Here is a 17808-nt window from a genome sequence, read left to right on the forward strand (position 1 = left end):
TAAAGCAGTAGGTAGTAAGCTGCTAGTAGTAAGCAGTACAAGTTGTGAATAACTCACGTCTGTAAGCAAGTTTTACTTTCTTATTTAGCAGAGTTGGTTTTACAGGTGTCACTTATTGATATTTTCATTCATATAAGTACGCATTTTTGTTCCCCTATTTTTTTTTATTTTTCCTGGTCACCATTTTTAATATTAAAACAAATCAATTCATCCTTTGTATTTTCATTGAATTTTTGTGAAAATTTGGGCAAGACTAGAAAGAAGTGTGTGTGACATACAGCAAGACTGTAAAAATATCTGTGTGTGAGGTTAACAGGGCCCCATCATGACAAGACTGGAAAGATGTCATTCTGGTAAAGAGTCATGACAATCAGTAGTTTGTCACAACATGCAATGAGTAATTGTTTGTTCAGGTGTTTTAGTAATGTCAAATGTGACAATATAAACAATAAACTGCACATTTCCAAATGATCAGTTATTTAAGACAATGTCTGCAATAATCCAATACCTGTTTGCTAGCTTCAACTTCCATTGAGACTTTCTTAGGCTTCAGATCATCGGTAAATATCTCTTGTTCTCCAAACTGATCAGAACACTGCATGTTTATCACCTAGAAGTCGGATAAAAGACAACAACACATTAAGATCGTCTTAAAATCATGATGATGGATGAGAGTCACAACAACATATTTGGTGCTGTCCTGGATTGTATTCAAAATACAGTTAAAAAAATCTATAACAGTTCCACAAGTATAAAATGACACTTGTACTCACTTGGTTTAGACATTGAAAGGTGTGACTAAAATTGGGTAAAATGACCAAAGAGTCATACCCCTAAGTGAGGGCCCCATTTGGGCAAGACCAGAAACAAGTGTGTGAGAGATACAGCAAGACTACAAAAATATCTGTATGTGAGGTTAAATGGGCCCCATGTGGACAAGACTGGAAAGGTGTCTGTCTGGTAAAAAGTTATGACAAGAGTTTGTCACAACATCACTGTTGTTGTTGCAGACTGTGTTTATGGGATTGCTTTCATTTTACCTTAACTTTAACATTGATTAGGGAGTATGTGATTTGTTTATTTATGTGTTGACTTTGTTTACTTAATTGTTTTTTTTGTTTGTTTTGACTATCTGCAGCCCATTGGGCAGCACAATATTGTGTAAGCTGTCGGCCGGTCCCAAGCCCGGATAAATGCAGAGGGTTGCGTCAGGAAGGGCATCCGGCATAAAACTGTACCAAACATATATGGGCGTTCATCATACGAATTCCATAACGGTTAGGTCGTGGCCCGGGCTTCCTACACCCACCTATGGAACTGTTAATCTGCGAGGTGTAGATGGAAATTCAAACAATGGAAGTCAAAGACAAAACAGAGGAGGAAAGCGACTTAATAGTCAGAAGAAGAAGATGCATGCACAGTCCCTACAACTCTGTGTAGGAGAAGAAAAATAGGAATGCACAGATCGTACAACTGAGTGTATGGATATTGAACGTTGGGACTATGACAGGGAAAGCTCAGGAGTTAGTTGACATGATGATTAGGAGAAAGGTTGATGTAATGTGCATCCAAGAGAGCAAATGGAAAGGGAGTAAGGCTAGAAGTTTAGGAGCAGGGTTTAAATTATTTTACCATGGAGTAGTTGGGTAGAGCAATGGAGTAGGGGTTATTTTAAAGGAAGAGCTGGCTAAGAATGTCTTAGAAGTGAAAACAGTATCAGACATAGTGATGATGCTGAAATTTGAAATTGAGGGTATTGTGTATAATGTGATTAGCGGCTATGCCCCACAAGTAGGATGTGACCTTGAGTTGAAAAGAAATTTTGGAAGGAACTAGACAAAGTAGTCCTGAGCATCCCAGAGAGAGAGAGAGGAAGTTGTGATTGGTGCAGATTTCAATGGATACATTGGGGAAGGAAACAGGGGCGATCAAGAAGTGATGGGTAAGTACGGCATCCAGGAAAGGAACTTTGAAGGGCAGATGGTGGTGGACTTTGCAAAAAGGATGGAGATGGCTGTAGTGAACACTTATTTCCAGAAGAGGGAGGAACATATAGTGACCTACAAGAACGGAGGTAGAACCACGCAGGTAGATTATATTTTGTGCAGACGATGTAATCTGAAGGAGGTTACTGACTGTAAAGTAGTGGTAGGGAGAGTGTAGCTCGACAGCATAGGATGGTAGTATGTAGGATGATTCTGGTGGTGGGTAGGAAGATTAAGAAGACAAAGGTAGAGCAGAGAACCATGTGGTGGAAGCTGAAAAAGGAAGAATGTTGTGCGGCCTTCCGGAAAGAGGTGAGACAGGCTCTCGATGGACAACCGAAGCTCCCGGAAGACTGGACGACGACAGCCAAGGTGATCAGAGAGACAGGCAGGAGAGTACTTGGTGTGTCATCTGGTAGGAAAGGGGAGAAGGAGACTTGGTGGTGGAACCCCAAAATACAGGGAGTCATACAAGGAAAGAGATTAGCGAAGAAGAAGTGGGATACTGAGAGGACTGAGGAGAGGCGAAAGGAGTACATCGAGATGCGACGTAGGGCAAAGGCTAAACAAGAGGTATATGAAGACATGTACACCAGGTTGGGCACGAAAGAAGGAGAAAAGGATCTCTACAGGTTGGCCAGACAGAGGGATAGAGATGGGAAGGATGTGCAGCAGGTCAGGGTGATTAAGGATAGAGATGGAAATGTGTTGACTGGTGCCAGTAGTGTACTAAATAGATGGAAAGAATACTTTGAGAAGTTGATGAATGAAGAAAATGAGAGAGAAGGAAGAGTTGAAGAGGCAAGAGTGAAGGACCAGGAAGTGGAAATGATTACTAAGGGGGAAGTCAGAAAGGCACTACAAAGGATGAAAAATGGAAAGGCAGTTGGTCCTGATGACATACCGGTAGAGGTATGGAAGCAATTTGGAGAGATGGCTGTGGAGTTTTTGACCAACTTATTCAACAGAATACTAGCGGGCGAAAAGATGCCTGAAGAATGGAGAAAAGTGTTCTAGTTCCCATTTTTAAGAACAAAGGGGATGTTCAGAGCTGTGGGAACTATAGAGGAATAAAGTTAATAAATTACGGCATTCAGCAAAGGAACTTTGAGGGGCAGATGGTGGTGGACTTCGCATAAAGGATGCAATTGGCAGTGGTGAACACTTTCCAGAAGAGACAGGAACATAGAGTGACGTACAAGAGCGGAGGTAGGAGCACGCAGGTGGACTATATTTTGTGTGGACGATGTAATCTGAAGGATGTTACTGATTGTAAGGTAGTGGTGGGAGACAGTGTAGCTCGACAGCATAGGATGGTGGTGTGTAGGATGACTCTGGTAGCGGGTTGGAAGATTAAGACGACAAAGGTAGAGCAGAGAATCAGGTGATGGAAGTTGAGGAAGGAAGAATGTTGTGTGGCTTTTCAGGAAGAGGTGAGACAGCCTCTAGTTGGGCAGGAATAGCTCCCAGAAGACTGCAATACTACTGCCAAGGTACTCAGAGAGGCAGACAGGAGAGTACTTGGGGTGCCTTCTGGTAGGAAAGGGAAGAAGGAGACTTGGTGGTGGAACGCCAAAATACAGGAAATCTGAGAGATTAGTGAAGAAGTGGGACATGGAGAGAGTTGAGGAGAGACAGAAAAAATACATTGAGATGCAACATAGGGCAAAGATAGAGGTGGAGAAGGCTAAACAAGAAGCATATGACATCATGTACACAGGGTTGGATACGAAAGAGGGAGAAAAGGATCTCTACAGGTTGGCCAGACAGAGGTATAGAGATGGGAAGGATGTACAGCAAGTAAAGGTGATTAAGGATAGCGATGGAAATATGTGGACTGGTGCCAGTAGTGTGCTTAGTAGATGGAAAGAGTAATTTGAGAAGTTAATGAATGAAGAGAATGGGAAAGAAGGTTGAGTTGAAGAGGCAAGCATGAATGACCAGGAAGTGAGAATAATTAGTAAGAGGGAAGTTAGAAAGGCACTGAACAAAATGAAAAATGGAAAGACAGTTGGTCCTGATGACATACCAGTGGAGATATGGAAGCAATTTGGTGGGGTGGAGTTTTTGACCAGCTTATTTCATTGAATACTAGCAGGAGAGAAGATGCCAGAAGAATGGCAGAAAAGTGTGCGAGTCCCCATTTTTAAGACCAAAGGTGAAAATGTGGAAAACCAAAAGAAAAGACAAGTGTAAAGTACCACAAAGTGGCAATGATTAGTCAGGGGGAAGTTAGAAAAGCACTGAGGAGGATGAAAAACGAAAAGGCAGTTGGTCCTGATGACATACCGGTTGAGGTATGGAAGCAATGTCGAGAGGTGGCTGTAAAGTTATTGACTAGCTTATTCAACAGAATACTAGCAGGCGAGAAGATGCCTGAAGAATGTACGAAAAGTGTGCTTGTTCCCATTTTTATGAACAAAGGTGATGTGCAGTGCTGTGGGAATTATAGAGGAATAAAAATGATGGGCCACACAATAAAATTATGGCAAAGAGTAGTTGAGGCTAGACTCAGGACAGAAGTAAGTATCTGCGAACAACAGTGTGGTTTCAAGCCTAGAAAGAGTACCACAGATGCATTATTTGCCTTAAGGATGGTCGTGGAAAAGTACGGAGAAGGTCAGAAGGAGCTACATTGTGTTTTTGTAGACCTACAGAAAGCCTATGACAGAGTACCAAGAGAGGAACTGTGGTACTGCATGCGCAAGTCTGGTGTAGTGGAGAAATGTGTTAGAATATTTCATGACATGAATGAGGGCAGCAGAACAGCGGTGAGATATGCCGTTAAACTTTTTTAACAAATAAAAACCTGAAAAGTGGGGCATGCAATATCATTCAGCCCCCTTGCATTAATACTTTGCAGCGGAACCTTTTGCTGCAATTACAACTACAAGTCGCTTAGGTTATGTCTTACCAGTTTTGCACATCGAGAGACTGAAATTCTTGCCATTCTTCCTTGCAAAACAACTCGAGCTCAGTGAGGTTGGATGGAGAGCGTTTGTGAACCGCAGTCTTCAGTTTGCCCAAAGATCCACGATTGGATTTAGGTCTGGACTTTCAGTTGACCATTCTAACACCTGGATACGTTTATTTGTGAACCATTCCATTGTAGATTTGGCTTTATGTTTTGGATCATTTGACCTGTTGGAAGAAAAATCAGTCTCCGGCCTTTTTCAGAGTCCAACAGGTTTTCGTCCAGAATGGTCCTGTATTTGCCTCCATTCATCTTCCTAAAAAAAATTATTTCGCCCAACTGTCCATATTTCCACTGTTCGTCTAACCTTCGTTCTTCTGGTTCATTACGTCATCACAACGCATCTACTTTGTTGCAAACCTAAAATCCTCATTTTAAATTCCACAGAATGCATATACTCATGATCCACAGCATATGTTTTCATGGTCCTACCGGTCCAGCCGTGGCTGTGCGGGTCCCCCGACGGTGGCGCTGAAGAGACAACAGGAAGCAGAGCTGGAGGTGGTAGAAATGAAGATGTTGAGGTTCTTTCTAGGAGTGAGCTGGTTGGATAAGATTAGAAATGAGCTCATAAAAGGGACAGTCATAGTTAAATGTTTTGGAGGCAAGGTTCAAGAGAACAGACTTCGATGGTTTGGACATGTCCAGAGGTGAGAGAGTGAGTATATTGGTAGAAGGGTGCTGAGGATGGAGCTGCCAGGCAAAAGAGCAAGAGGAAGACCAAAGAGAAGGTTAATGGATGTTGTAGGGAAGACACGAGGACAGTTGGTGTTAGAGAGGAAGATGCAGAGGATATTCTTAAATGGAAAAAGATGAAACGCTGTGGCGACCCCTAACGGGACAAGCCAAAAGAAAAACAACAAGATAATTATTTGGCACTGGGACGAATTAGATCACATCTCGTTGAACTTATACACACATCCATCAATTTTCTTAGCCGCTTACCCTCACAAGGGCCGCTGCGGTGCTGGAGCCTATCTCAGCTGTAAATGGGCAGGAGGCAACTTACAACTTAACAGCGGGCTCAGAGTAGGTGGAGGTGTGTATTGATGTGTAGGCGAGATGGACTGTGCATGCATTTTTGGTTGGAAGCGGGAAAGAGTGTGAGAGTGAGAAAGTGTTTGATTCACGGCGTTTGGGAGGTTTTGTGTGCTAAGGGCATCCATGTTATTCCTGCTCCTGCCATTGAGTTTTGGAGGTGTGCCACAAGAAGGGAGTTAACCCCGAGGAGGACAACCTCGGCCCATGAGAAGATGTCTTCTGTGCGTCTGCCGACCATGGTCAGGGGACCGAAGCAGGAATGGTTAAACAGATGTAATGATTTCAAAACATCACCTTTCGGTTTTAGGACACAGGATTATTCTCGCAGTACGATAATTATTGTAAAATCTTCGGAAAACTGACAAAATTGCAAGACATATTATACGGCAGAAAGGTTCACGGTACGAGTGGAGCCTCAAGGCGAACTCAGGACGTCAGAAAATCCTCTTTTTCTTGCTGGTCGAGTTCTTCTCGATAGACTTCTGTAGTGTGTGTCGGTTTTCCCAGGAGTTTTTGTGAAAAAGACATTTTCAAATCATGTTACTCTGCACTTCTGTCCCCATCCATCCGATGTTTACTTTTGCATCCTGTACCTCAAAAATGCTATTATTGCTCTAGCAAATTTATTAGAGCAGCATATTTCACATTTTCATTTGAAAAAAAAAATACACAGCAGTAATTGAATCTGTTCTTTTTTCATCCATCACCATCTGCCCCAAAGAAGGACAAAATCAGTCTGAAACAGACAGTCTGGGCTGCTGAAAATGTATTGGTAACCACCTACCAACTCCTGAGCTCTTGCACACTGCCATCAACCAAGACTATTTCTTCATCAGATGAGGACAAAACTGAGAAATCAACGCTGACCGTAATTGTGTCACAATGTAACCGAGCTTTTGTTTTCACACGTGTTACATCACATCTGAAAATTTGTACTTGCCGATAAATATCTTCTCAAAACACCATTAAATAATATTGGATTAACCTCAAATTTTCAAGGTACCATACATATGACATGACCTATCTGATACATTGTTAATTCAACTACCGGACTTCCCCTTTAAGGGAAAAGGCACAGCGTATTTTCCTAACTTTGAAAGAGCAGAAAAGGTAAGGACGATGAGGAGGAATTTCCCGCTAGCAAGGGCTACGTGCAGATGCTCCCTTAACAATAGGTAACCACAGCCTCCCTTCATTCTTCGTCATTCACCGCTCGCAGTAATGGGAAGTACAGCATCTTTATTTTAATTTTAATGTATTTTAGTTTTTTATATGATGTGCCAACACCCACCCATTTTCTGAGCCGCTTATCCTCACGAAGGTCACAGGAATGCTGGAGCCATTCCCAGCTGTCATTGTAAATTTTGCCTAAAATGATGAAATCCAATTTACCTGGAAATTTGCTTTTGTTATGTTGCTAGTGTAGACCGAGGACTCCCAGTACTTTGCTTCACCGGATCATCTCTTTGATAAGGTGGTGGTTGCTTGAGAACAGCCAACTCCTGACTTCCTGGTGCAGGTCGCCGCGAGCCAGGATGCAGGTTGAACGAAGCATAGGTCGACTGAAAGCTCATCCCGGCTTGCAGGTCTGTGAACAACAAGCCGCCTTTTGTCCAGTCAGTTGTGAATTGATACTCTGACAGGCGTAGCAAGCTGCAATGCTTCTGGATCCCTTCCAAATGCCTTTCTGTCACGTATGCCCGTCAGCCAATCAGTGTATTTCTTGTGATGTACCCAAAGAGTCACATGGGTTACGTGTCCAGTTTGCTGTGTTTTGACTCAAATAAGGATTGAAGCGCACTAGCTGCTAGTGGTGTGGTTTTTGTATAGGCAACCTAAAACAACATTTTAAGTACAATGGTTAATTATTTTTATACAGATACAAGGCCACAAAGATACTGAAGCACTTTTCATTTTGCGGTATCACGAATATGATGATATCCCTACTTACTGCACATACAGTATATTGCTGTTGCTGAATATCGTTGCTGTCCCCCTGCATGCTCATTGATTCAGCTTTGTGATCAAAATAATTAACTCAAGATCATATTCTATAGGACACCAGACATGCAGTTTGGAGGTTGTGTTGAACTAGAAATGAAATCTAGTATTAATTAATATTTAGTATCGGGTTTGAAGATTTTTGTGGTGTTGATGTGGCAAGGGTAAATCCAAATGCAGAGAAGCTGAAGAGAGCCAGAAGCACAGGTGTATTTTCCGCTAAAAAGTATTTATTCTTAAAAAAAAAAAAAGTCAAGCAAATTATGTCGCAAAATAAAAACACTAAATTTACTTAGTCCAAAGAAAAAGGTTAAAAAAAAACGACAAAAAAAAACAAAACAGGCAATAGACTCACCACAACCGGAAACAAAAAATGACATGACTAGGGAAACATGACCTTTGATGAAAGCAAAAACAAGTGAACTGACAGAGTGAAGGAAACAAAGGAAAGGAACCAAACTGAACATGAGCAAATTGACGAAACAAGGAAACACACATGGACAAGACGTGGCTGGAAGGAGATGTTTGGTTGCCACAAGATGGTTGTTGAAAACCTAACAAGTTAACAAGACATGAAACAAGGCACACAGGTAATCTAAATCCTAAAAAGTCATAAAAAACACAGAACAGGAGAGTATCAGTACAATAAGAAGATGACAAGTATAAAAATACTGTCTAGTGAATGGCCTAAATAATGTGATACTGTGTGTTGTTTTTTTTGGTTGCAATGTTGTGGGCCTCCCAAACTGTGATCACAGAAAGAGAGAAGACATAAATAACAGTAAATTGTCGAAATAAAATATGAAAGATTCTCCCTTGAGTATTGGGAACCACTTATTTTTCAAGAGATTACTTTTTGGCAGTGTTTCCTCTCTCTGATAATCCAGCCAGGCACAGTCACAGAGATCTGAGCTTAATCCAGACACCCGGAGTAAACAGCATTTGTGATGGGATTTTAGCCAGAGCTGTTCACTCATTTGAGTGTCTGTCTCATTTCATGGATGACATTTGAGAACTGCAGAAGTTTATTTCAGGCGGACAGTTTAATGCACCTTAATCGGTTGGATCTAATTATCCCTCAGATGTGTCTGTCACATTGATATGAGCCAATTTTTTTTTAGGATATGCACTGTCCAAAGTGTGAATTGGCTGATAATTTCTGCATAAAATATAAATGTCATCTTTACATCTTATGTGAAAAACAGGGGCACTTTGCTTTTTATGGTTTATAACATCACCAGCAAACGACGCACAATGAAGACTTGTTTATGAGACAGTGATTTCAGAAAACCCTAAAAACAATTTAAGTTTTATATATATATATATATATATATATATATATAATTTTAATACCCTTGCGCAGCAGGCGCAAGCAGATGCTGATGCTCATCAAATATTCAGTGGCATTTCCTAATGTCTTACTAAACTGCATCCTGACTGATGTACTCATGGCCAGCATACTGAGGATTCCTAAACCTTTTACAGCGAGTTGACAAATTTACAAAAGGGTTGACCGCGACTGTGATTCTAAACAAGTCACCCAGGGCTCGCTCTTGGGACGTAGGACCTCCCTCAACTTGGCAAATTCACTTGATCTCCAAACAAGGGACAGCAATTTCAGCAATCACAGGGAGCTTCATGGTGACTTCATGGAGAGTGGTGGATGGCCTTCTCCTTTGATGGCCGCTAAGTTAGTTTTCTAGAGGGGCGTGACAAGACAACCCAGGGAAGGCGAAAGGGGCCCTAATAGAATAACAAAGGGGGCCCTTCCCACCAGGCGTATTTACAGCCAAAACCTTCCAGAATGTTCCACCCAAAAGCTATGAAAACCTTGGATACGGAAGTCAGAGGCTCTTTGTTCGTTTCACGCTGACAAAGAGACGGGCCTTTCTGTAGGGAGTAATAGTCGTGTGGCAAGCTGGCGGGGAAAAGTCTTCGGGCAACTTGGGATGCTTATTTTTGATTTCTTCATTTACAATTGGGCACGAGTAAAGCAACTACGAAAATAAGGTATTACGTGGTTACCTAAGAAGGGCAAGTTGGCTTGACAATTTATCCTTAATCCTAAAATTCCTTATTACTAAATTAGGCTTCGAGCTTCATAGGACTTGATCACCCCTAAAAGGCTCACTCAAAAATGTTTACTTTCCCGATTTTCTAAAGCTTTTGAATGCTTTTAACCTTACTTCTTTTTTATTACTTTTTACTCCTTTTATCATTCATCTCATCCTACTTACCATCAGTATCATCATTTTAATCATTTTTCCTTTTATTGATTTATGTTCGATTAACATCGAATTTTGCCTTAACATTGCAACCATACCCCGCGACTGGCGGAGTAACTGTCGGGTAATGAATGTTATCTGAACAATTTTTATCATTTTATTAAAAATACTTCCATTTTCATCTATCTTTGTCGTTCTTATATTGAATTGTCTCATTTTTATTATCCATCCTCATTGAAGATTGATCGTCAACGACATTAACATCATCTCGTCGTAAATTCTATTTTAATCAGTCACTGATAAACTCCGGCTTAATATAGAAACAAATCCGTACGATCCTAACAGGGATTGTTAAATTTACTTGGTCAATGAAAAGTGAAATCGATTCATAAGAGATGAAGCTGCTGTAAAAGCGGCGCGATCACTTTGTCACCTTTTTACTCTGTAAGGTTACTCGATCAGGGCTGAAAAGTGAGGGCAGACCGGATTGGCTCTGCAAAACTAAAGGCAGTTAGTTCACCTCGGTTTATTCATCTCGACACTGACTTAAGAAGCTCCTGTCCCCCTGCACGTACAGTGTTAAAGTCGGCTGGGGTAAAAGGGTAGCTAAACCCTTTAAATGGCGAGTCGGTCAGGACATTTCTCCCGATTAGCCCTGCGGATAACAGGAATCTGACAACACACAATAGGGATTCTCTTTGTAACAATGCCTATAGTGGCAGCCAATCACTTCTGAAATATCCAATTTTATTATGACACTCATAATAAAATTCCCCAAAACCACAAAGGATATACAACTAGTCTAGTTTGCTACTCCAGACATTTAAGAAGGGGGGGGGGGGGGCGAACAAGACAGGTATTGCATAAAAACCCAGAATTCATGACCTGTTTTGTGACCTATCAAAGGCCTTTTTAACAAGAATTTATGGGGGAAACCTTCCCACAGTTAAACGAATGCAGTGAAAAAAATACAGATACCCCAATAACATTTATAATCCCATACATTCACTTGAGTCTCACTAAGCAAACCAAAGCAAAACAAATTTGAATGGCGCATTTCATACACAAGGTATACATACACAATGTGCTTTATATGATGAAAAGCATTTGAATACAACGAAATTAAACATTGAAAACCGGGAAATAAAAACTAAAAATTTCAAAAGAAGTACAATTAAAACAGCATGCAGTGCAAGAAATATAATTGAAAAGTGGAAATAAAAGGAGTTTTGAACCTTGATTTAAAAACATTCACACTTGGAGCTGATGTCACCTTAGCTGGCAACTTATTCAATTTGTGTGGAGCATAATAGCTAAATGCTGCTTCACTTCACCATGTTTGATTTGGATTCTGTACTAATATTTGACTGGTCTGTTGATCTCAGAGCCCTAATGAGTTTTTATTTCATAACCATTTATTTCATGTATTCAGGATCTAAACCATTAGGTGATTTTTAGACCAGTACCAGAACTTTAAAATCTATTCTATAGTTGACTGGAAGCCACTGTAAATTCTTTAGAATTAGAGTTATTTGCTCTGACGTATTTGTGCTGGTCAGAACCTGAGTTAAAGCATTCTGAATGAGCTGCAGCTTTTTAATGGTCTTTTTGGGGAGTCATGCAGACACCAGCGCTCAGTTTTTTAGAAGCTTAAAGCTTTAAGATCTTTAGAAAATTTGCCAGACTGAAGTAAGCAGTTGACTATTTGCTACAAATCAGCAAGCATTGAATTCACAAAAGTTATGGAAAAATCAGATGGTATTGAGTCAAGAAAGATCATTGATGGTTTCAGCTGCTTAACCATTTTTGCTACAATTTTTGGTCAACTGTGACAACTTCTGGCATGGTAATAGAGTTTTCCCTGAGTGGCTTAACATGTAGTATCATTTTATAATTTTGTGCCCCCCATCTTAATATGAAAGTTTAATGTTGGTGCAGCCTTCAGGTTTTAAATGAATAGCACTTTTAGAGTGTTGTGTGCAAAGCTAACCAATCATGGTGGGGTATATGGCTCTCGGGTATGTGCAAGCAGATAAATATTTTTGTGAGTGAAAATTACTATAGTAGCGTTATACTTTTAAACTATACTTTTGTACACAACATGTTGACACAAGCATCTTTGTTAATCTGTTTTCATTCATTCATTTTCTGAGCCACTGATTCTAACCAAAATGACCCAAGATGTGATTGTGTGACTGTTGTCTGTCTCTAGGTGCCCTGCAATTGGCTCCAGCTCTCTTGCGACCCTTGTGAAACTAACAGGCTCAGAAAATGGATAGATGTTTATCTGAAGTTTTGGATAAACCTGTAATTAAAAAAATACACAAACATGGTCAGAAATAGCATATCCTTTATGTCATTTGATTTAATTTGAATATCTTTAGAGATGACCAGGTCTAAGATGTGACCTTGAGTATTAGTTTGATTCTTAATATGTTGAGAGGAGTCAAGTATGTCTAGTATGGGAGAGAGTTCTTTGAATGTTTGTTCAATGTTATTGTCAACATGAATATTTAAGTCTCCTGTTTCAACAAAATAGTTTATCTTAGTTCATCTTAGTGCCCAAATTGGTGCTGTATTGTTCGCCTTGAAGCTGCTCGGCCCAAGTTAGCCTAGCTTAGCGCGCGTACAACATTACCTATGTAGAGTATTCAACGAGGTCCAAACATCGAACTTGGAATCAAAAATCAACTCCTAGAGTGAGGGCGATTGTGGCTTGAATCCCTCCCATCCACATATCCTTTAAATCACCATATCCTTTATATTTTTACACAGGTAGTATGGAATTTGTGTACCATATGTGCTGAAAGGTGATTAAGGATAGCGATGGAAATATGTTGACTGCTGCTAGTAGTGTGCTAACTAGATGGAAAGAGTACTTTGAGAAGCTAATGAATGAAGAAAATGAGAGAGAAGGTAGAGTTGAAGAGGCAAGCGTGAATGACCAGGAAGTAGCATCGATCAGTAAGGGAGAAGTTAGAAAGGCACTAAACAGAATGGAAAAATGGAAAGATAGTTGGTCCTGATTACATACCAGTGGAGGTATGGAAGCAATTTGGAGAAGTGGCTGTGGAGTTTTTGACCAACTGTACGAATAATTGTGAATATAATTATTATACATCTGCTTCCAATAAAGAAATGGTTTGCTCTGCTCTAGATAACATGGCAGCCGCCGAGCAGGAGATAGCGAAAACAAAACATCTAATCATCAGAACTGTTAGAATCAGGAGCACCTGTTGAAGAATTGAATTGAAGAAATGATGACCACACGTACTCAGGAATCTTCCACACACATGTACACACACATGAACAAACAAGTACGCTTTGTTTCCAACCATGTTTTGCTTGCCGTCCCCTTTTTGTAACATCCATGTAAATAAGGGGCGTCTTGAAACTAAATGAATAGAGGGAGGTGCTGAGGAGAGGATAATCAGAGAGTGCAGAAGTGAATTATACGAGACAGTTCCTCACCTCTTTCCTTGCGAGCTGTCAAACTTGAACTGGTGTCTTTGCTTCCTTTTTTGTCCAGTTTAATGAATGTCTAATTGGTAAACCTGACACCAACTTATTCAATAGAATACTAGCGGGAGAGAAGATGGCAGAAGAATGGAGGAAAAGTGTGCTATTCCCCATTTTTAAGACCGAAGGTGATATTCAAAATTGCGGAAACTACAGAAGAATAAAGATGATGAGCCACACAATGAAGTTATGGGAGTAGTGGAGGCTAGACTCAGGACCAAAGTAAGTTGCTGGGAGCAATAGTATGGTTTCATGCCTAGAAAGAGTACCACAGATGGATTATTTGCCTTGAGGATCTTCTTCTTCTTCTTTTCCTTTCGGCTTGTCCCGTTAGGGGTCGCCACAGCGTGTCATCTTTTGCCATCTTAGCCTATCTCCTGCATCTTCCTCTCTAACCCCAACTGCCCTCATGTCTTCCCTCACCACATCCATAAACCTTCTCTTTGGTCTTCCTCTCGCTCTTTTGCCTGGGAGCTCCATCCTCAGCATCCTTCTACCAATATACTCACTCTCTCGCCTCTGAACATGTCCAAACCATCGAAGTCTGCTCTCTCGAATCTTGTCTCCAAAACATCCAGCTTTGGCTGTCCCTCTAATGAGCTCATTTCTAATCCTATCCAACCTGGTCACTCCGAGCAAGAACCTCAACATCTTCATTTCTGCCACCTCCAGTTCAGCTTCCTGTTGTTTCTTCAGTGCCACTGTCTCTAATCCGTACATCATGGCCGGCCTCACCACTGTTTTTTAAACTTTGCCCTTCATCCTAGCAGACACTCTTCTGTCACATAACACACCAGACACCTTTCGCCAGCTGTTCCAACCTGCTTGGACCCGTTTCTTCACTTCCTGACCACACTCTCCATTGCTCTGTATTGTTGACCCCAAGTATTTGAAGTCGTCGACCCTCGCTGTCTCTTCTCCCTGTAGCCTCACTCTTCCCCCTCTACTTTTCTCATTCACGCACATATATTCTGTTTTACTTCGGCTAATCTTCATTCCTCTCCTTTCCAGTGCATGTCTCCATCTTTCCAATTGTTCCTCTGCATGCTCCCTGCTTTCACTGCATATGACAATATCATCTGCGAACATCATGGTCCAAGGGGATTCCAGTCTAAACTCATCTGTCAGCCTATCCATTACCACTGCAAACAGGAAGGGGCTCAGAGCTGATCCCTGATGCAGTCCCACCTCCACCTTAAATTCCTCTGTCACACCTAAGGCACACCTCACCATTGTTCTGCTGCCATCATACATGTCCTGTACTATTTTAACATACTTCTCTGCCACACCAGACTTACGCATGCAGTACCACAGTTCCTCTCTTGGTACTCTGTCCTAGGCTTTCTCTAGATCCACAAAGACACAATGTAGCTCCTTCTGACCTTCTCTGTACTTTTCCACGAGCATCCTCAAGGCAAATAATGCATCTGTGGTACTCTTTCTAGGCATGAAACTATACTGTTGCTCGCAGATACTTACTTCTGTCCTGAGTCTAGCCTCCACTACTCTTTCCCATAACTTCATTGTGTGGCTCATCAACTTTATTCCTCTATAGTTCCCACAGCTCTGAACATCCCCTTTGTTCTTAAAAATGGGAACTAGAACACTTTTCCTCCATTCTTCAGGCATCTTTTCGCCCGCTAGTATTCTGTTGAATAAGTTGGTCAAAAACTCCACAGCCATCTCTCCAAATTGCTTCCATACCTCTACCGGTATGTCATCAGGACCAACTGCCTTTCCAGTTTTCATCCTTTGTAGTGCCTTTCTGACTTCCCCCTTAGTAATCATTTCCACTTCCTGGTCCTTCACTCTTGCCTCTTCAACTCTTCCTTCTCTCTCATTTTCTTCATTCATCAACTTCTCAAAGTATTCTTTCCATCTATTTAGTACACTACTGGCACCAGTCAACACATTTCCATCTCTATCCTTAATCACCCTGACCTGCTGCACATCCTTCCCATCTCTATCCCTCTGTCTGGCCAACCTGTAGAGATCCTTTTCTCCTTCTTTCGTGCCCAACCTGGTGTACATGTCTTCATATACCTCTTGTTTAGCCTTTGCCCTACGTCGCATCTCGATGTACTCCTTTCGCCTCTCCTCAGTCCTCTCAGTATCCCACTTCTTCTTCGCTAATCTCTTTCCTTGTATGACTCCCTGTATTTTGGGGTTCCACCACCAAGTCTCCTTCTCCCCTTTCCTACCAGATGACACACCAAGTACTCTCCTGCCTGTCTCTCTGATCACCTTGGCTGTCGTCGTCCAGTCTTCCGGGAGCTTCGGTTGTCCATCGAGAGCCTGTCTCACCTCTTTCCGGAAGGCCGCACAACATTCTTCCTTTTTCAGCTTCCACCACATGGTTCTCTGCTCTACCTTTGTCTTCTTAATCTTCCTACCCACCACCAGAATCATCCTACATACTACCATCCTATGCTGTCGAGCTACACTCTCCCCTACCACTACTTTACAGTCAGTAACCTCCTTCAGATTACATCGTCTGCACAAAATATAATCTACCTGCGTGGTTCTACCTCCGTTCTTGTAGGTCACTATATGTTCCTCCCTCTTCTGGAAATAAGTGTTCACTACAGCCATCTCCATCCTTTTTGCAAAGTCCACCACCATCTGCCCTTCAAAGTTCCTTTCCTGGATGCCGTACTTACCCATCACTTCTTCATCGCCCCTGTTTCCTTTACCAATATGTCCATTACAATCTGCACCAATCACAACTCTCTCGCTGTCTGGGATGCTCAGAACTACTTCATCTAGTTCCTTCCAGAATTTCTCTTTCAACTCTAGGTCACATCCTACCTGTGGTGCATAGCCGCTAACCACATTATACATAACACCCTCAATTTCAAATTTTAGTCTCATCACTCGATCTGATACTCTTTTCACCTCCAAGACATTCTTAGCCAGCTCTTCCTTTAAAATAACCCCTACTCCATTTCTCTTCCCATCTACTCCGTGGTAGAATAATTTAAACCCTGCTCCCAAACTTCTAGCCTTACTACCTTTCCACCTGCTCTCTTGGATGCACAGAATATCAACCTTTCTCCTAATCATCATGTCAACCAACTCCTGTGCTTCTCCTGTCATAGTCCCAACATTCAAAGTCCCTACACTCAGTTGTAGGCTCTGTGCATTCCTCTTTTTCTTCTGACGCTGGATCCGGTTTCCTCCTCTTCTTTGTCTTCGACCCACAGTAGCTGAATTTCCACCGACGCCCTGCAGGTTAGCAGTGCCGGGGGCGGGCGTTGTTAACCCGGGCCACGACCGATCCGGTATGGGATTCTTTAGATGAGCGCTCATATTTGTTTGGCACAGTTTTTACGCCGGATGCCCTTCCTGACGCAACCCTCTGCATTTATCCGGGCTTGGGACCGGCCTACAGATTGCACTGGTTTGTGCCCCCATAGGGCTGCATTGATTATTTGCCTTGAGGATGCTCGTAGAAAAGTACAGAGAAGATCAGAAGGAGCTACATTGTGTTTTTGTAGATATAGAAAAAGCCTATGACAGAGTACCAAGAGAGGAACTGTGGTACTGCATGCGCAAGTCTGGTGTGGCGGAGAAATATGTTAGAATAGTACACAATATGTATGATGGCAGCACAACAGCGGTGAGCATTTTCCCTTTTTGTCCGCTGCTTCGATGCAATATTTTGCGAATTTTAAAAAAAGAAAAAGAAGCCCAAAGAAGGAATCTTTGTGAATTAGCCCATAAATGCCAGTCAGTCTTATTGTGATAATAGGGTTAGACTCCCTGAAGGACATGGTTGAACCCCTTCTTCAAGACCACAAACATGTAGATTGGTAGGGCAAACTCCCATGCACCCTCGAGGATGCTGCAGATAAAATACATTATACGTTAAAAAAAATGCTAAAAACATATTGCACAACATTCTGGCCTGAAAATGTCTCTTGCACAGTGATGTTCCAGAGGTGACCTGTGGGATACTCGGGGCATTTGCGCTTATTATTCATGACGTTTGGAAAACAATCTGTTCTTCAATATTCTTGGATTGGCTTTGATTCCACCTCTAGCACCTCCCTCAGGGCAGCAG

General features: G+C 41.7%; 1 long non-coding RNA gene across 1 annotated transcript in view; it reads left to right on the top strand.

Annotated features, from left to right (window-relative positions):
* Nucleotides 1-13393, top strand: part of LOC133500865 (uncharacterized) — a 39941-nt gene extending 26548 nt beyond the window's left edge. Inside the window, exon 3 of the long non-coding RNA XR_009795045.1 lies at nt 13384-13393. This is a non-coding gene — a long non-coding RNA (uncharacterized LOC133500865). The remainder of the gene's footprint in view (nt 1-13383) is intronic.
* Nucleotides 13394-17808: the final 4415 nt, after the last annotated feature.

Source organism: Syngnathoides biaculeatus, chromosome 5, assembly GCF_019802595.1.
Source record: "Syngnathoides biaculeatus isolate LvHL_M chromosome 5, ASM1980259v1, whole genome shotgun sequence".
Classification (NCBI taxonomy): domain Eukaryota; kingdom Metazoa; phylum Chordata; class Actinopteri; order Syngnathiformes; family Syngnathidae; genus Syngnathoides; species Syngnathoides biaculeatus.